At 39.2% G+C, this 6,578-nt stretch overlaps 1 long non-coding RNA gene across 2 annotated transcripts; it reads left to right on the plus strand.

Moving 5' to 3' along the window:
• Positions 1–1,639: 1,639 nt before the first annotated feature.
• Positions 1,640–6,578, plus strand: LOC149098720 (uncharacterized). Of its 2 annotated transcripts, XR_016203696.1 has the most exons (3): positions 1,640–2,197; positions 2,798–2,898; positions 6,410–6,578. It is a non-coding gene; the product is annotated as an uncharacterized LOC149098720 (long non-coding RNA). The 2 variants fall into 2 exon arrangements; XR_016203695.1 differs by having other exon boundaries at positions 2,798–6,578.

The following is a 6,578-nucleotide window of genomic DNA, read 5'->3' on the forward strand; positions in this document are numbered from 1 at the left end:
TGCTTACTTGCATTCTATATTGTGACGCCGGGCCCGGCTGTGATTAGAACTGTTTGCAAGCACAGTAGGTAGATCCTTATCACGGATATCATATTTGTTCTCGTACGATTTCCTTCGGAGACGCCGTAGCTTTACTTTGAGAAAGCTATACGTTTGTCTAGTGACATTCTTATGTTTCTTGCAGCTATCTGCTCGAGCTTATGTTTCTCTTGCTCGATGTATAGGTTTATTCCTCCTTTGGTTGTTCTGGCACCACATGATTCAAATGTAGCTGTTTACGCGCAAGTCCTGTTGACTGTTTTGCGTGTTTTATATGCCATTGTTCGGCTTAGTTCACACAAGACCATGGTTTCGATCCTCCATGTGGATCTCATCAGTTGCCGGTATTTCTAAAATACTCTGTACGTCTGAAGTCGCTAGCGCAACACGTACCTCTGTGAGAATGCTAGACATCCTGCGGCTTGGCACAAACTTCTCGTGGTGTGTACCCTTGTGAGACTTCCGGTGTCGAGAAAACCTCATTTTGATTGGTTACCCGCTAATTTCCGGAAATGCAGTGAAGCGCAACTAATCAGGAGGTGTTTCGCATTTTAACGGGCTTTTCGGGCAGGCGTCTTCTCATTTTTCCCCTCCCCCATCCCCCACCGTCTAACATGGCAGTCTAACATGGCGGTCTAAAAAGGCGGTCGCAAGGTTGTAACGCTAACTCGCCCCAATAAGACGCCTGCACTGCAGGCTATCATCTACGCAACATCGACGATGATCAGGATGGAGCGAAAAATTTCGAATTTTCCTGAAGCCGTTGGCTGTGAAACTAAAACATCTTTTCCTTTTAACAAATTCAAAATGGCGTCCTGCTGTGTTTTCCTAAATTTGTCGATGAGAAAGCGCTTTGTAGCACTTTGTAGCACACTTTGTAGCAGAAGAAACTCATCAGCACTGACATCCGCCATGTTGGATAAACAAGTGAAAGAATCGACCAATCACAGGGAAGCCTGCTCGATTCGAGCAGGCTTGGCTGTGATTGGTCCAAAAAAACAATGGGTAGACCAGTGATCCGGCCGCGGTGTGGGGCGAGGAACGCGGGCTCACTAAGCGGCGGGAAATCGAGCCTAGGTTTTACACAGCAATCTTAAAATGGAAACAGGTTACGTGGCCACTCACATGATCTTTCACGCAGTCACAGCTGACCAAAAAAATGCTCGCATCAGAGTATTGCACCGGCGGGTCAGCGGAAAATCCGTTTCTTTCCGCGGGTGTCTTGAAGCGAAGACCGAAGACCCCTCGAAAACGAAGATCCCCTAGCTAGAAAACAAAGACCCCGAAAACGAAGACCACCTAGAAAACGAATACCTCGAAAACGAAGACCACCCCCTAGAAAACGAAGACCTCGAAAACCAAGTCCCCCTCGAAATTCTATCTGTGAGGCGAAAGATCGATGGCACAACACTTCGTTCGGTCACGTATATATTGATAATGTTAAATTAAACTTAGCAGAAATTCAGATGAAATGTTGATTCAAATCACTGAATGTGATTAAACTGTATACATACGTTGTGTTACGTGTCTGTTGAAATCCTGTCTTATCAACGCATCTTGTTTCTTTTCTTGTTATTGTCGTGTTGTTTTTCGTGGGAGCCAGGGGCGGGGCAGAAGACTCCTGAAATTTTCGTATAGGCATCATCCAACAAAAAATGACGTCACATCCGGTTTAAACTGCGCTTCGCGGCTCGTTTCACAAAGCGAGAAAATGGCGTTTCGATTACTCGTGGTTTCCCTCTATTTGTAAACCATCAGTTTCGTTTCATTTTATATTGAGTATGGAAGGATGTTGCAGACACATTACTTCGACTTTTGAAGCAAAAATTTCGGGAAAAGAGAAAAGTTTATTATTGTTTTGAAGCAAAATAACGGAGAGCCTTCCGTCATCGTCGGGCGAATTTTACACATTTGTAAAACTGGTGTTGTTCCGACTTTTGGTTCTTGTTGTTCGTGATTTAGTGATAACAATAAGTGCAATAGCCTATAATGTTAACAACAACCTGGATGAAGTATTGCTGGCCATAGTTTGCACTGTGTACTACGGGAACATAATTAACAGAAGCCGTTTAGCTCCGAAAGTCGCTGTCACCAGAACTTTTGTTACTCTTGGCTCACGTGTATTGGTAGAAGAGACAAGCTGGATCGCATGCTGAAGGTCAGTATCCCACATTCCTACATCTCTCGTTGAAGATTGTTGTTTTCAGTAAGATACAGTACATATGTATCGGTAGTTTGGGGTCATCAGTCTCTTTCTCTTTGGTGAGTGCTTTTAAAACGCCCAGTAAAAACTTGATTCACGGCATGGAAACTTATGCCTCGCTGGATCGAAATTCGAGCAAGATTTTTGAGTTCTAGTCCTCTTTAAAAGTAATTAAATCAATTATTCAAATCCAAGCCATCAGAGGGAATCTGCCATTGAAGCTGCCCTAAGTTAAGGTCCTGTTCATGGACCTTCCCCTTTGAAAATCGTGGGGGTGTTCTTTGAGGCAACACAGGTCCCACTTGTATGGTCTCGGGTACCCGGGATAACCCTCCCCCTGAGGCAACTTTATCAAGTGTTTGTATGAGAAAACGTAGCCCATGTAGGCCGAGTAAAAGTTGACCCTGCATGATTATTCGTAACTCCTATTGAATAATCAAATGTGCAACTATCCCTCTTTGTTTAAGTTTCCCTCACTCATTTGATCAGAGTGGGTTTTGCTGAGTTAATTTTCTCTTCTTTGATACAAATTGCTGCTTTAAATCTTAAATCTAGGCATTACGTGACACTCGCCATGCTGAGAGTTGTTCCAGTTAGGCGAGCCAAAGTGTTTATGTATACTCAAAGAAAAGTTGTTGGTTACTTTAGCTGCCAAGGTGAGTCAACTTGCCCACCTGAATTGTCTCACCCCCAAGTCTGGTTCGTCATCCTTGTGTAAACGGTTGGTTGAATTTTGCAAAGAAATAAGTGAAAAGTTAGCTCCGCCAGGGTAACTCGGGGAAAGGGTTGTCTCTGGTACACAAGAGCCATTCTATTTTATTTCCATTTTCCCTCTTCCTCTTCCAACTGATTATGCAAAATATACTGTCCAAACTCTTTATGGGTACTGGTGTTTGAGAGTGTCATCTTTATCACTACTGTGGAATGTACCTCACCATAGAGCCACCCCCGTTAACACAGCCACCTAGTTATTATGGCCACTCTATTCTGGCTCAAACAAAATCTCAGTCGGTCATTTTCTTATTTATTAATTATACAGTCAGATTTTTGAGACCTGTTGGTGACCAGATTAACAGAATTCTGGCACATTGTAGGAGTAATTTATATACAATTTACAGCAAGTAACAGGCATCATTTTGTTAGTGAAGTCCCATGCATATATGTAACTCTTGATTATTTTGAGATTTTATCTTTATTATGTCATCAAGGCAATAATATTTTGATTCCTGCTCCAGCGGTAGGGGGGGGGGGGGAACTCTCCTCTATGTGCTATATACAGCTGTGCAGCCCCAAAGGGTATGGTTATTCAGCCGTTTTGGTCATAAATACTCTAGGGTAAGGCTTTTGCCCTCTAGTCTTTAATTTGTTATGTTTTTTAGAATAAGCTACCTCAATTTTCATCATTATTGATAAGACCATCAACAAAAGTCCTTCAAAACTTATGTTTAGGGCAACTGTAGCAGTCGCAACAGTCACAAATGGGGTAGGGAAAATCGCAGATTATGGTCATAAATAGGTTAAGAGTTTAACTTTTGTGAAGAGGGCTGCACTGACCCCCACCCAATTTTTCTGGGATGTACAAAACACATTTTCTTAGCAGTTACTACAGTCTTGCTTTAGTAAATCAAAATAGTACTTGCTGCCAGGTACTTTATAAATTAAAGTATAACCCCTCCAGAAGCCTTCACAAAGTACATGTAATATCTGGTGCTAACAATTTTTTTTTGCGGCTGATTAAAATTTGGTATTAAATTGTACTAAACTGGTGCAGATTTAATATACATTATATTTTGTCACACTTAGTTCACTTATTTTAAGACTACTCAGCAGCAACTAGTACCTCTTGTATGACCATGCAGTAACAGTATATTCCAAACAAAAAAAAAAGTACATGTATATGTATTACTATCCTGCCTGGAGGAGTGTGTAGAGAGAGCACACAGTGCAGTGCCCTACTGTATGTCTTTTGTTAGGTATAATAATCGTAAATTTAGAAGACTCATATTGATCTTAGAATTCACAAAAAAGTTGATTTCTTGACAACTCTCCTTTAGCTGTGTCACTTCATAATAAATTAGCAGTTTGGTATGTTGTAGCATAGAACTTTAATTAATTAAGTTATCGCACCAGTATCACAGAGGTCATGGGTTAGAATCCAGTTCACACCTATTTTTTTTTTCAGACTATAATTTCACCTTTGCTTAAGTTGTGTATAGTACGTTGCAATGATCAATCATGTCTTTATAAGTTGATCAATGTGTATATGTCCCACTGACTTATACTTCAACATTTTATCTTAAAGTTTGTTTATTTGTTTTATTGTGTGGTTCTAGAAAATGTCCATACCCACCCCAAGGAGATTACTGGAAATTCCAGGGATGGGGAGGGTCTCAAAAGCCAAACTTTTTAAAGAAAAGTATTAATAAAAATTGGAATTTTCATAGGGATGGGATGGGGAGATCTCTGTTTAATAAATACATAAATAATATGTACAGACCCATTATCTGACGTGAAGACTGTGCAACATATCCTGGCCAACGAGTTGCCAAGGTGTAGCATCCTTGTTATCAATTTCAAGTACCAAATTAAAGAAGATCAGCATGTCAGATGGGAGAGGGGAATTTTTCAAAATATCATAGACTAAAAATATATATATTTTCCAAACTCAATCATGTTAGTAGTGTTAGTGTCTATTTATTTATTTAGTTATTTATTAATGAATACCTGTGAAGAGATAGTCATACATTCTTGCAAATATTCTGGGAGTCTCCCACATACCATTTAGATCATCCAGTCCCCCAGGAAAGTTATGAAATTTATTGTCCAAGTAAACTACTGAACCATGGGCTCCAGTCGGGACAGTGCTATTACGATGCAATTTGCAGATGTGCTACATAATATGAGCTTAACAGTTTTGTTACCATGGCAACAGACTGCATTTCAGACCTTCCCTGATATTCTAGGCTTTTCTGGCCACCTCATGGTCTTGATTAATGTTTTTCAAGCTGAAAATCACTGCATTATTGAAACTGGGTTAGAGGGAACTGGAAAAGATTGAGTTGCCAATTGGGAACATATTTTTATAGCCATATTAGTGTGTTGCCTGTAGAACTATAAGGCTACCAAGTTTCAATGATCTCTGCTGTATATATGGTCTGCACTTGATGTAATATTGGGTTTGGTGTATGACATCATCAGTCCCCTCATTTGCATATATTTTACACATTTTAAACTTAAATATCTCCAGAATTAATGCAAATATTTGTTAAGGTAAACAGCATTTGTAATCTATAGTGGAATTCTATTTGATACTCCTAAAAATTCTGAATCAAGGGGTAAACATTTGATGATAGTAGCATGCCAAATCATTGAGGTGAATTTATGCTGCTGACATTTACATGTACTGTAAGGTGTTGAAGAGAATTTTGCAGGGGAATTTGGTGTGTTTATTGAATTGCCAGAGGTTGGTTGGCTGGTTTTGTTATTGCTTTGTCATTATCTTGCATGTATTTTTTTTTAAAAGAAGAGTGGTTGGTGGTAAAAGCAAAACTGGCAATATTCTCACTTACCTGTGTTTATAAAGTCATGTTTTTAGGTTTTTGTGGTCAATCTATTAGTAGTTGCACTGTCTTAAATTACAATAGAAAAGATGTGATATTATTATGTAAGTTATACTTTGGTATCGTTCATACCAAAATTATAGTATTTTCTGGTTCAATGTTTGCCTCTGCATTAATTTGATTAAACTACTGTAGTTTATTTTTTTAATGGAATTTAATTCTGTCAAAAGGGAGGTGGGAATCTGAGAACAATAGCTGTGAACTAGACCAACAAATATACAGAAATCTACCACCATTGCTTTCATGGCTGAGTGGAGATGAATCTAAGTCAGACCGAAATTAGAAAAAAAATTACTGATTTATTGGAGAGTTGAAATGGGATCCTGGCTATGGGAGAGTAGGAATTGGGGCTGAGGGGGGTGGGTGGTGTGCTTGTGAATTTAAGAACCTCTCTGAAAGTGAAAACAAACTGTAGGTTTGAAAAGTTTAAAGCGAGGTTAAAAATTATACTTTAATATATCTTGTTTATTTAGGTGGTAATGAGCATAATGCCCACTTAGGGTGAGTCATTGAAACAATGACACAATTTATGTTTGTCTTTTCTTAGGTGGTTACCTCCTGGCATATACACCCCACACAGGCATACAATGTTATGATTAGATGATACAACCTGCTTTCCCATGTTTAACATACACGTAAGAGTATTGATCAGTGGACCAGTGTACAAGTGTGATTTCTCTACTGATAATGAGAATTATAATAAAGATACAAAGCCA

The sequence above is a fragment of the Orbicella faveolata genome, unplaced genomic scaffold (assembly GCF_042242905.1).
Source record: "Orbicella faveolata isolate gen_17 unplaced genomic scaffold, um_ofav_v1 contig_46, whole genome shotgun sequence".
Classification (NCBI taxonomy): Eukaryota; Metazoa; Cnidaria; class Anthozoa; order Scleractinia; family Merulinidae; genus Orbicella; species Orbicella faveolata.